The sequence below is a fragment of the Sminthopsis crassicaudata genome, chromosome 1, assembly GCF_048593235.1.
Source record: "Sminthopsis crassicaudata isolate SCR6 chromosome 1, ASM4859323v1, whole genome shotgun sequence".
Classification (NCBI taxonomy): domain Eukaryota; kingdom Metazoa; phylum Chordata; class Mammalia; order Dasyuromorphia; family Dasyuridae; genus Sminthopsis; species Sminthopsis crassicaudata.
The window spans coordinates 272,125,988-272,139,829 of record NC_133617.1 but is presented as its reverse complement, the minus strand read 5'-3'; the positions used below and the strand labels follow the sequence as shown (position 1 = coordinate 272,139,829).

Sequence of the window (13,842 nt, the reverse complement as noted above, 5' to 3'; positions counted from 1 at the left end):
CTTCCTCATAACTGGGAATCTTATGCTACTCTATCCTGGTTTCAAGTGGGTGATCTAGCAGATTTGCTATAAAAGACAAATTGTAAATCACTGAGTCCCCAAAATACAGGGGACCTAGTCGCCATTACCCAGCACCAGAAGTCAATCAGCAGAACTGCCCCATGGCAAACTAAAGCAGCTGTCATTCCTTTGCATTAAAACAATACCTAAAGCCTTAAAAATGAGCAAAAAAAGCCCCCAAAAACCTCTCACCACAGACAGCTTTTATGGAGAGAGAGAGAGAGGAACAGACCTCAGATCTTAAGGTTTCTAAAGGCAAAGCAACTCCAGATGAAGCCCCAAAGGGAGATATAAGCTAGTCCCCATTTCACAAGGCTTTCTTGGAAGATTTCATAAAGGATCTTAAAAAGAGAGTTAGAAGAAAAATAGGGAAAAGAAATGAGATCTTGCAAGAAGGGATGGGAAAAGTATATAACTCCCTACAAAATAGACTTGATGAAATGGAAAAAGCATGTAACTCCTTAGAAAATAGATATGAAAAAACACCAATTTGTTGAAAAACAGAATTTGTGAAGTGTAAAAAAAAAATACAATGCACAAAACAATTCAATAGGTCAAATACAAAAGGAGTTTAAAAAGGTAATGGAAGAAAATAATACACTAAAAATTAGAATTGAACAAATGGAAGTGAATGACCCAATAAGATTTCAAAAATCAAACAAAACAAAAAAATGAAAAAATAGAAGACAATATGAAATACCTCCTAAGAAAATCAACTCATCTGGAAAATAGATCTAGGAGAGACAATCTAAGGATTATTGGACTTCCTGAAAGCCATGATTAAGTAAAGAATCTAGACATTATCTTACAGGAAAACATAAAGGAAAACTTCCCTGATGTCATAGAATCAGAAAGTAAAATAGCCATTGAAAGAATTCACAGATTACCTCCTAAAAAAAGACCCCAAAATTAAAATCCCAAGGAATATTGTGGCTAAACTTCAGAACTGTTGCACCAAGGAAAAGATATTGCAAGCAGCCAGAAAGAAACAATTTAAATACCAAAGATCCAGGTTTTACCCACGATTACCCAGGACCTAGCAGCTTCTACCTTAAAAGATCAAAGGACCTGGAATCTGATATTCTGAAAGGCAAAGGAACTTGAATTATAACCAAGAATAAACTATCCAGCTAAAATGAGCATTATCTTTCAGGGAAGAAGATGGCCATTCAATGATATAGGTGAATTTCATCTAAAAAGATAAAAAAGACCAGAACTAAACAAATATTTTGGTCTTCAAACACAGAACTTTTTCAGCATAAAAAGGTAAAAAGGAAAGAACTCTTTTTTTTTTTTTTTTTTTTTTTTTTTTTTTTTAATTTTTTTTATTATATATATATATATATATTTTATAATATTATCCCTTGTATTCATTTTTCCAAATTACCCCCCCTCCCTTATTCCCTCCCCCCGACGACAGGCAATACCATACATTTTACATGTGTTACAATATAGTCTAAGTACAATACATGTGTGTGAATATCATTTTCTTGTTGCACAATAAACATTAGAATCCGAAGGTATATGCAACCTGGGCAGACAGATATTAGTGCTAACAATTTACATTCCCCTCCCAGTGTTTCTTCTCTGGGTGTAGCTACCTCTGTCCATCATTGATCAACTGGAAGTGAGTTGGATCTTCTTTATGTTGAAGATTTCCACTTCCATCAGAATACATCCTCATACAGTATCGTTGTTGAAGTATACAGTGATCTTCTGGTTCTGCTCATTTCACTCAGCATCAGTTGATTTAAGTCTCTCCAACCCTCTCTGTATTCCTCCTGCTGGTCATTTCTTACTGAGCAATAATATTCCATAACTTTCATATACCACAATTTACCCAACCATTCTCCAACTGATGGACATCCATTCATCTTCCAGTTTCTAGCTACAACAAAAAGAGCTGCCACAAACATTTTGGCACATATATGTCTCTAGGAAAGAACTCTTGAGAACTATATTCCTGTTAAGGGCATACCTAGAGAGTATAGATATAATTTTATTTTTATTATGATAATATGAAAAAGAAACTAGAGGTGGAAAGGGGATTATACTGGAAAGAATAAAAGAGGTAAAACAAAGGAAATTACATCTCACAAAGAGGCAAAGAAGACGTATTATAATTAAGAGAATTAAGAGAGGGGGTTGAGCATTGTGTGAATCTACTCTCATCCAGTTTAGTTCAAAGAAAGAACATCAGACATATTTGGTTTCACAGAGAAACCAATAGGAAAACTGTAGGAAAATAGGTGGGAGAAGGGGAAAAGAAAGGGGGAAGGCTAAAAGAAAAAATCAGAAGTAGTAGTGGAAAGGTGTAAGAAAGGAGGAGGTGCTTTAAAGGGGGAAGACTGTTTGAGTGAGGTGGTAATCAGAAGCAAAAAACTGAAGAGTAGGGAACAGGGAAAGGAAAGAGAAAAGCATAACATGGTAAATAAGATGGCAGGAAATTTTAACTGTGAATGTGAATAGGGTGAACTCTCCCATAAAATAAAAGCAGATAACAGACTAGATTAAAAGCCAGAATCCTACAATGTGTTGTTTATAAGAAACACGTTTAAAGCAGAATGATATATACAGAATGAAGGTAAAGGACTGGAGCAGAAATTATTATGCTGCAGATGAAGTTAAAAAAAAAAAAAAGCAGGAGTAGCAATCCTTATCTTAGATTAAGTAAAAGCAAAGATAGATCTAACTAAAAGAGATAAGGAGGGAAACTATATCTCACTTAAGGGTACCACAGATGATGAAGCAACATCAATACTAAACATATATGTACCGAGCAGTATAGCATTCAAATTCCTAAATGAGAAGTTAAGAGAGATGCAAGAAGAAATAGACAGCAAAACTATACTAGTGGGAGATCTCAAATTTGCTCTCTCAGAACTAGATAACTTGAACCACAAAAGAAATAAGAAAAAAATTAAGGAGGTAAACAGAATGTTAGAAAAGTTAAATAAAATAGATCTTTTGGAAAAAAATTGAATGGAGACAGAAAGGAGTTTACTTTTTTCTTGGCAGTTCATGGAACCTACACAAAAACTGAACATGTGTTAGGGCATAAAAACCTCAAAATCAAATGCAAAAAGGCAGAAATAGTAAATTATTTTGTCAGATCATAATGCAATAAAAATTACATGCAATATGGTGAGGAGAAAATAGACCAAAAATTAATTGGAAATTAAATAATCTAATCCTAAAGAATGATAAAACATTGGATAAAACAACAAATCATTATTGTATACAGATAATGTTTATTAGTTTTAGTCAGGTATTATTTAATATGCTAAGGAAAAGTTCATGTATTTCTACACATTCTAGTTGTGTTTTTTTTTTAACAAGAATGTCTATTGGAATTGTCAAAAACCTTTTCTACATCTTTTGATATAACCATATGGCTTTTGTTAATTATTGACATCATATTTTCTATATATTTCTCTCTATATACATACATAATATATTTTTATTTTATAGTCTATGTCTTGTAGTTTTCTTCTCTTCTTTGTTTTTCTTCAGGTTGAATTTAGGACTATATTTGTATTTTAGAATAAAATTAGAAGGATGTTTTTTCCCTATTAGAAACATTTAACATAATATTGGAATTAATTGTTCCTTGAATTCTTGATTGAATTTGATTATAAATCCATATCATGAAACACTTTTTTTCTTTCAGAGTTGATGTTCAATTTCTTTTCCTGATATTGAATTATTTAAAAATTTTATTTTTCTTTTGCTTAGGTATTGTATATTTTCAGTAAATATTCATGAATTTCCTCTAAAATAAATTTAGTATGTAATTGGGAAATATAATTCCTAAGGGTTTTCTTTATTTCTTCTTTAGTTGTTGTGAATTTTTTTTTAGCTTTTGATTGAATTTGTTTTTCTTCTCTTTAAAAAATATACTGCTGTTCATCTATTTTATTATTTAAGAAAAACACAATTTTAGCTTTAATTCTAAATCAATGTTTTAGATTTTTCTTTTTCTTTTGTATTGTTGTTACTAATTTGGAATTTCTATTTTGCTGCTTACTTATGTTTGTTTTTCTTATGTGACTGTTTTATTTTCATTCACAAGTCACTGATTTGTTATCTTTTTTTATTGATGACATTATTCAGAGGCATTCATTTTTAAAAGAATTGTTTCAGTTGCATCCCATAAACTACAATGTCTTGTTGTGATTTTTAATGAAATCTTTGATTGTTTCTATAATTTGTTTTTGGACCAACTAATTCTTTAAAATTAAATTATTTGCTTTTTACTTTTTAATTCTTTCCCTTGGGACCCTTCATTTAATATAAAATTTTTTTGTGTTTTCATCAGTAAATGATGTGTTTAATATTTCTACATGTTGGTTAAGATTTTTATTTTCCTATACATGATCAATTATTGGAAAATCTACATATAGATGAGAAGTATCTAAACTCTTTTTCTGTTACTATTCAAGAATCACCAGAAATCTTTCATCTCTAATTTTTCTAAAGTTCTAATCATGTTCCTTGGCCTATTTCATGTTTTTGTTATATTTGTTTAAGTCTGAAGGGGTACATTGAGATTCTCCCCCTTCAATAGTTTTGCTGTATTTCCCTCCAAGCTAAGTAACTTTTCCTTAAAACACTTAGATACCATGATATTATATATGCACTATTTTGGCCTATATAAAGTACTGATATTGATTTATTAAGTATGCTGCCTTTAAATAATGTAATTTCTCTCCTCATCTCTTTTTTATGTCTGTATTTACTATAAGCTGAATTGAAATCTCAATTATTGTCCTTGATTTTTTTAATTAAGCTGAAACAATCATTTTCCCAGCTCATCATTTTATCTGTATGTGAATTTTTATTGTAAATAACATAACAATTGAATTTTAAGCACAGAAGATAACTGACAACTTTCAAGAGATACACACTCAAAGGGAAAAGAATGAGAAAGTGAACAGTAGAAAAGTATAAATAAGAAAAATATTAAATTAACAAAGATTTTAGGGGAAATGCTGAAAATTGACAAGGCACATATTAAAAGGAGTCCAAATATCTCTAAATAAATATTGCAAGATGAAGAAAATTCATCTAGCACTTGATGAGGCAGTAGACCCTTTGAATTCCCAAAAAGATCATGGGACTATAACAAGATGTTCCTGAATGGCTCAAGGAAAATAATCCCAACATAAAATTTATAAGGGAGCACAATATATGGCTTGCACAGTAGAAATAATTAGCATAACAGAAAAAATTGAATATATAGTAGTAAATATCTAAAGAAGGGAAAGAAAAAACAATTGCTATATTATAAATAAATATAAATAATATTATAAATACATATAAAGCTATAAACTGAAGGACCATCTAGAGAGGAGAGACAAAACATAATAATGTTTAAAAAAATATGATCTCTACACAAGCAAATTATGTTGAACTTCAAGATAGGATGAATAGAGAAAACCAAAGATCATAGGTCTCATAGAAGAACATAACAAATGTGAAATCCTTATGCTAATTTCTTTAGAAGCTCATTTGCAGCTTATTCAATTTTTTCTAAGACAGATTAATTTAGATATTCTATATCTCCTTCTGTTATTTTATGATATTTTTGTAAACATACTTCCATTTTACTTGATGTTTGTTTTTCTTTTCTCTTTTAAAAAATGTTATTTTAAGGAATGGTTTATCTATTTTATTCATTCTCCCCCATAAAACTAACTTTTAGTTTTATTTTTAACTCAATCATTTTCTTAGATTCAGTGTTATTAATCTTACCATTAATTTTTTAGGATTTCCAATTTGGTGTTTAAGTGGAAATTTGTTATTTTAGTAATTTTTAAAATTGCATACCCTGTTCACTGATCTGTTCTTTGTTCATTGATGTACACATTTAGAAATGTAAATTTTGCTCTTATTACTATTATTTATTTTCATTCTCTTCAATAAAATTATTTGTTTCCATGACTTGTTCTTTCAGTCAGTCACTCATTCTTTTAGATTGATTTTCTTTTTTATAAACTGTAGATCCTATAACATTTTGTGTATATAAGTTTAGTATTACTTCATTATCTATTGTACCTTTTTTTAACATAATGTAATTTCTTTGTAGATCATGATTGTTACCCCTGCTTTTTTTGCATTAGCAAAAGCAAAATAAATTCTATTCCAGCTCTTTATTTTTATTCTATGTGTATATCTCATTTTAAAATTTCTTGTAAACAACTAATTATTGGATTCTGTATTTTAATCCATTTTGCCATACATTTCTATTTTATGGATGTGTTCATCCTATTCACATTCAAAGTCATAATTACTAGTTGTACATTTTTCCCTTCCCTTTTTTCCCTCAGTCTTTATTGTTTCTCTCCCTCTTTTTTTATCCCATGCTTCCCCAGACATCTAATTTTCATCTAATCAAGTTTCCTTTGTTTGCACCAATCTAAGAGTCTCACCCTTATCCTCTTCCTTTGCCCCCTTAATCCTTAATCTACCTACTCTTCTAAGATTATCTTCCTTACCTCTTCCCCTTACTTTTCTAGTTCTTAATTTGTATATCCTTCTAAGAACCCCCTTTTTTTGTCCTATCCCCTTACCCTCCTATTTCTCTATAGGTTAAGAAGACTTTTGTACCCTTCTGGATGGGTTATTACAAATACTCTTTAACCAAGTTTTGATGAGAATAAGGTTCTAGCAATACCATCCTTGCACCCTCTCCTACTTTCCAATGTAACAATTCTTTAATCCATGCCTTGTTGGAATTAGATATTTGCTCCATTTTACCTCTCTTTGCCCAATTTTATTTTTCAGGATCATTCCATCATGTTCAACTCAACCTCAAGCCATATATATATATATATATATATATATATATATATATATATATATATATATATATGCTTTTTCAAAATGCTCTTGCATTGATAACATTCTTAAGAATTATAAATGTTTTCCCATATAAGAAGTAAAGTTTAAAATTTTAAATTCTTATACTTGGTTTTTCATGTTTACCTTCTTATGTTTCTCCTGATTCTTGTAAGTCAAATTTTCTGTTCAGTTCTGGTCTTTTCCTCAAGAATACCTGAAATCCTTTAGTTCATTAAATATATTATTTTTTTCATTGAAAGATTATACTCAGATTTCTCTAGTAAATTGCAACTTGGCTGCAAACCCAGCTCCTTCCTTCTCTTGAATATCATATTCCATGTTCTTCAAAAGGTGCTAAGTCTTGTATTATATGGGCAGTACCTCAACAGTTTAAATTGTTTCTTTCTCCTATGAGTTTTTATCTTGGGACATAGATGATGGATCTTTTCCATTTCTTTTTTCCTCTAGTTCTATAATTTCAGGGTAATTTTAAAAATAATTTTAGTACAGTGTCTAGACTATTTTTTATGATAACTTTTAATATTCCAGTAATCCTCATATTGTCTCTCCTCAATCTGTTTTCCAGGTTAGTTTTTTTTTTTTTTAAGATATATTTCCCATTCTCTTCTATTTTTCATTCTTTTGATTTTGCTTTGTTATTTTTTGGTGTCTTGTAAAGTCATTAGCTTCCCCTTGTCCAAATTTTAATTTTTAAGGAATCATTTTCTTCTGTAATAATTTGGATCTCTTTACCTAATTGGTTGACTTTCTTTTCACAATGTTTTGGTTTTCTTTTATCACATATTTTTTTCTAAGTTTTTCTCAACCTTCTTTTTTGACTTTAATTGTTTTGACTTCATCTTCTAAATTTGAACCCTGATCTTCACTATCACTAATAACTGTCTATAGTAAAATTCTTTCTCTTTTGCTTATCCATTTTTTAGTGGCCTGCTTTTTTGGCTGTTAACTTTTCTGGCTGTTAAATTGGGTTCTAGTCCTGAGATATAGTGAGATGTAGTGGAGAATGTCTCATGCTTCAGGGTTTTTTTGCTCTTGATTTTTGAACCCTATTTGGGGACCTGATTTAAGGTAAGTTTTTCCACTCCTGAGTTGCACCAGGGCTCTCAGCAATTCAGTCACTGCAAATTCACTTGTTCCCTATGTTCCTTCCAATGGATACAAGCTTTAGCTCATCCCACTGCCCTGGAACTAAATCCAGGGACTCCCCTCTCCTTTGAATGCCAGTAAGGACTCTATCTCTGTGAGATCACACTCAGCACCATCTGCTTGTTCCTCTTTGCCCACAGCCACAGCCTGAGACTTCAAGTGTCAGGGTACTTGATTGAGCCCCATGGCCAGCACCAGTGGAGTCCCCTACAATCTTCCCCTAATCAATCACCTGACTCTCACACTGTCCATGGGGTGAAAGTTTGCAACCCAGCTCATAAACTGAGGCTGCAATCAGACACATATACTCCTAGAACTTATTATTTATTGAGTCAGGGTTCTCTGCCTAGATTTATCTATCTATACATCAATCAGACTGAACCACCACCCTGGGAGGACAACTCTTTTGGCTAAATCTGGACAACTATTTTATCCTGACTTTTATTTATTTTTGCCTCTCTAAACTTCCCTTTGATGCATTGTTTTAAATCATTTGTGGGAAAATTTGGGAGAACCAGATAATTTCTTATTTTATTCTGCCATCTTCCCAGACTCCTCTACCACAAATAAACTTTCAAAAAAGAGATGAAACCAGTAAACAATCAAGGTATAACAAGGTAATTTATAATACTACAAAAGTAGTCCCCAGAAGCTTTTATTAAACAAAAGAGTGAAAATACTGACAAAGAAGAAAATAATCTTCACACCCTTACTTCCTACTTTTGATAGCCCTGTTTATTTCATTCTTTTGTTAATCATGGACATGTTCTTGATTTATGGTGACTTAAAAGATTTTTTTTTAATTTTGGAAGATGTTTTTATTATCTTGGTGGTTAATGTTTGTCAGATAGAATCTCTGGGATTGTTTAAATCAAATCTGTAATTTCTCTCTTGCCAATAGCATACTTCTATTTTCAGAACAGAGTTAGATCTGTTTTATGTTCTCTGTGAGATCAACATTGGGAATTCTTATCCTTGACACTTTCCCTGATCAACATGAAAATCTCTTTGTAGTAGCAATTTATAATACATTAACAGTGTACTTATTCTTGCTTGATCTAACTTTTAACTTCTTTTCCTTACTAAAAGAAATGTAAGTTCATTATATGAATGTATATGTGTTTTGCTAACTGTCTGATTAAAGATCACAAAGAAACTTTGATTTTGCATCTCAGATTAGCAGATGGTGGACAGATGGTTTAAATTAATATTAATTTTTTAAAACATAACTTAAATTGTTTATACTGCAGATTCAAAGTTGGAAAGCCAGCTAACATCTTTGGGGTTATTAACACTCTAAAATCTACTTGTAAAAAGAAGCCAATGGAAATCCTGCATCTCTAAAGAGAAATTGATCAAACCTGAGAAAGATGGTGGGCAAGACAAATTTCTTTACTGCTCAAATCATTTTAAATAGGACAGAGAAAGGAAAAAGTCTAGGATCCTTAGAACTCAGTCTTAAGAGTTTTATACAATAGATATTTGAGGGAGGACAGAGAATAGGTGATAGAGTGTTCAAATTCAAATAGAACAGATGAAGTGATAAATTTAAAGGTTCTGGGTTCCAATCTTGCCTCCAACACACTTAAACAATGTTACTGTGGACCAGTAACAACTCTCTAAGCTTCATATAACACTCTAAAAGTTTATTTATAAACCTTAAGATTCAAACAAATACATATTTTGAAAACAATTTATTGTTAAATTTTCATTACTAGATCTGCCTCAAGTTTTTTGATTGTTTTTAAAATGTTTAAATTTTTAAAATTAATCTTTTCCTATTTGTTCTCTAAAATAAGAAGAAGGTTATGTTACAGAATAATCCAGAAATTGAGTACTAAAAGCATAGGATTTGAGAGTTGGAAGGAATTTTAAAAGTCACATTATATATCCATCTAATATCTCTCCATTGATATCAGTATGCCTACTTACACATTCCTGTGAGGTCATCAACTATAGCTTTGTTTACTTCAATTGATAAGGAACTCAATTTATCTCATTTAGAAATAGTTGCTTATATGCTGAACTATCTGGATATGAACTAATTAATTAAAGAAAAACATGTTCTCCAAGAAATGCATGTTACCAGATTTGAATTTCATTCATAAATTACCTTAATTCAACTATATTTGAATTGCATTTATAACAAGTACACCTTGGCCCATTTTTTTTTCAGGGCAAGAACTGTTACATCTTCTCTGTGCTATGGCACCAACATGGCAGATTAGACAGAAATTCAGTAGAACTCTCCCAACATCATAGCTTGAAAATAATCCCTTAAAAATTTTAAGTGGCAGAGCCAACAAAAGGTCAGAGTGAAATATTCTTCTAGCCTAAGTCAACTAAAGAGTTCATAAATACTAAGATAGGTGCCAGCATAGAGTATACTGAGCAGTAGCATAAATGGTGTAGCCACCTTAAATTTAAATTCCTTTAAAAAGCAGAATAGAAAGTGAAATAGGTGCAAAAAATGAAGAAAATAATTTCTTAAAAAGTGGAATTGGTCAAATTACTCACTGAAGAAAATAATAGGGGCAAGTGAAGGCCAATGACTTCATGAAATATCAAGAAACAATCAAACAAAATCAAAAGAATGAAAAAATAGAAGAAAATGTGAATTATCTCATAGGAAAAACAACTCACTTGGAAAATGGATTAGAGATAATTTAAGAATTATGGGCTGTCTAAAAGTCATCATTAGATCAAAAGATATCATATTTCAAGAAATTATCAGGGAAAACTCCCTCAATATTTTACATCTGGAGGGTAAAATAGATATTGAAAGAATCCACCAATCCTTAAAGATATCCCAAAATGAAAACTCCAAGGAATATTATAGCCAAATTCCAGAACTCTTAGGTCAAAAACAAACCTTTCAAATGCCATGAATTCGCAATCAGGATCATACAAATTTTAGCAGTTTCCATGTTAAAGTAGAAGAGAACTTGGAATATGATATTACTGATGGCAAAAGAGTTATGTTTAAAACCAAGAATAACTTACCAGAAAATTTGAGCACAAACCTTCAGTGAGGGAAATGGATATTTAATGAAATACAGGATTTTCAGGCAATGAAAAGACCAGAGCTAAATAGAAAATTAGATATTAACAGAAGACTCAAGAAAAGTATAAAAAGGTAAACATGAAAGAATAATCATAAAGTACTTGAAGTTAAACTGTTTATATTCAATGCTAAAAACTTTATCATTGTTAGGGTACTTAAAATGTACCTATATAGACAGAGGGCAGGTGTTTGAGCTGAATATGTTGGAATGATCTTTTTAAAAAATTAAATATTGAGGAATGAACTGGGAGCAGGGAGAAGGGAGAGATAAAATGGGGAAACTTTTCTCACATAAAAGAGTACAAAGAATAGTTTTTAAGTGAAGGGGGAAAAGATGGGGCTGGTGACTAATATTTGAACCTCACTCTCATTGAAGCTTAGTGAAGGATTATACATATACATATACATATATATATATATATATATATATATATATATATATATATATATATATGTACTGCCCAATAGGGAAATAAGATGGGGAAGAGGGGAAGAGATATGAAGGAAGGTTAGCAAAAGGGAGAACAGATTAAGGAAGGCAATTTTCAAAAGTAAAACAGACTTTTGAGAAAGGACAGGATTAAAAAAGAGGGAAGAATAAACAGAAGAAAAAAGGATAGAGGAAGATGCACAGTTATCATAACTGTGAATGTAAGTGGGATGAGTTCATTCATCAAATAGAAATACAAAACAGAATAGATTAAAAAGCAGAATCCAAAAATATGTTGCTTATGAGAGACACAAAATACAAGAATATGTCCAGAATTAAAATATTGGACTAGTCATAATAATTTTATTTCAACTGAAGGAAAAATGGCAAGACATAGTAATCATGATCCCAAACAAAGCAAAAGCAAAGACAGATTTAATTAAAAGAGATAATTTCAGAAACTATGCTTGTTAAAAGGTAGTATAGAAAGTGAAGAAATATTTTTAAATTATAGTAATTTTCTCAGTAAAGACCTCATTTCTAAAATAAATAAAGAACTGAGTCAACTTTATAAAATAAAAGATATTGACCAATTGCTAAATGGTCAAAGGATATAAAGAGAAAAAATAATCACAGATATCTATAGCCATAAGAAAAATGATCTAAATCACTATCCATTAGAAAAATGTACATTAAAACAACTCCTATCAAGCTCACCTCATACCAATCAAAAATGGCATGTGCTAGAAGGGATGAGAGAAAAGAAATACACAAATAATTACACAAATAAATTATTGGTGAAGTTGAGAATTGATCCAACCATATTGGAGAATAACTAGGGACTTTCTGGCTATCAAACTATGAATACCCTTTGACTCAGCAATACCACTAATAGGTCTTCAGCTCAAAGATGTGGAAGGAAAAGGAAAGGGACTTATATATACATAAATATTTATAGCCACTCTTTTTGTTGTGGCAAAGAATTGGAAATTTAGGGAATGCTCATAATTTGGGAATTGGATGAGTGAGTTGTAGCATAAAATTATGATGGAGTGCTATTATAGCATAAGAAATGATGAGGGCATGGTTTTAGAAAAAAAAAATAACATGGTGAAACATATGAACTGATGCAAAATGAAGTGAGAAGAACTGGAAGATCATTGTGCCCAATAACAGCAATGTTGTAATAATGATCAAATTAAAACTTGTCTTAATTTGCAATGTCTGCAATGATCAATTGAAATTGCCTTGGACTTTTTTTTTTAATGTATTCACCTACAGAGAGAGAACTGATGAATTAAGTGAAGTATAATATTCTCTTTATTTTTTCTTCCTTCTTCCCTCTTTCTATATTTTCTCTTCCTTCCTTCCTTTTTCCCCTTCCTTCCTTCCTTCCTTCCTTCCTTCCTTCCTTCCTTCCTTCCTTCCTTCCTTCCTTCCTTCCTTCCTTCCTCTCCTTTCTCTCTCTTTTTCTTCCTTTCTCTCCTTTCTTTTTTCTTTCTTATTTCTCTTTCTTTCTTTCTCTCTTTGTCCTTCCTTCCTTCCTTCCTTCCTTCCTTCCTTCCTTCCTTCCTTCCTTCCTTCCTTCCTTCCTTCCTTCCTTCCTTCCTTCCTTCCTTCCTTCCTTCCTTCTTTCCTTCCTTCCTTTTTTATTATATGGCTAATATGGAAATGTTTTATATGATTTCATATGTATAATGGATGTCACTTTGCTTACCTTCACAGTGACTATAAGTAGGGTGAGAGGGAAGGAGATATTTTGGAACTCAATTTTAAAAGAACTGAAAAAATAAATGAAGAATAATTTTTAAAAGAATTCCTACAGTGGTGCCCCTCTTTTTATTATCTTGGATAACATATCTCTGAATAAAACAGTATTAAAATAAGTCCTATTATTAAATAATTCCTATGCACTAATAGTTACATTTAATCAGAAATTATTTTGAGAAGTCATTTGACATGGAGAAGGAATATGCCTCAATGGAAAAGACGTCATACTAGGAATCAGAAAACCTATTTTCTACTTCTTACTGTTTTTGTGACCTTGGACAGTTCCTCTAACCTCACTTAAAGGTTTAACTTGTAAAGTGTTTAGCAAATGTCCATTTGCTATATAAATTCAAGCTTTTATTATTTAAATGGTTGTTGTTTTATTTTTTAAAACAATTCTACAATTGTGAAACTAATTTCTAGAATAAATAACTCATTTCAATAGTGCAAATCTGAAGTTTTTCTGCACTTTATATTTTGAGAATTGTATGGAACATTTAGAAAGTGG

The 13,842-nt window shown here is 31.0% G+C and overlaps 1 protein-coding gene across 2 annotated transcripts in view; it reads left to right on the top strand.

Annotated features, from left to right (window-relative positions):
- The window catches only part of CYP7B1 (cytochrome P450 family 7 subfamily B member 1), a 249,482-nt gene that overhangs the window by 206,441 nt on the left and 29,199 nt on the right, over positions 1-13,842 (top strand). The gene's annotated exons all lie outside the window — the stretch shown is intronic.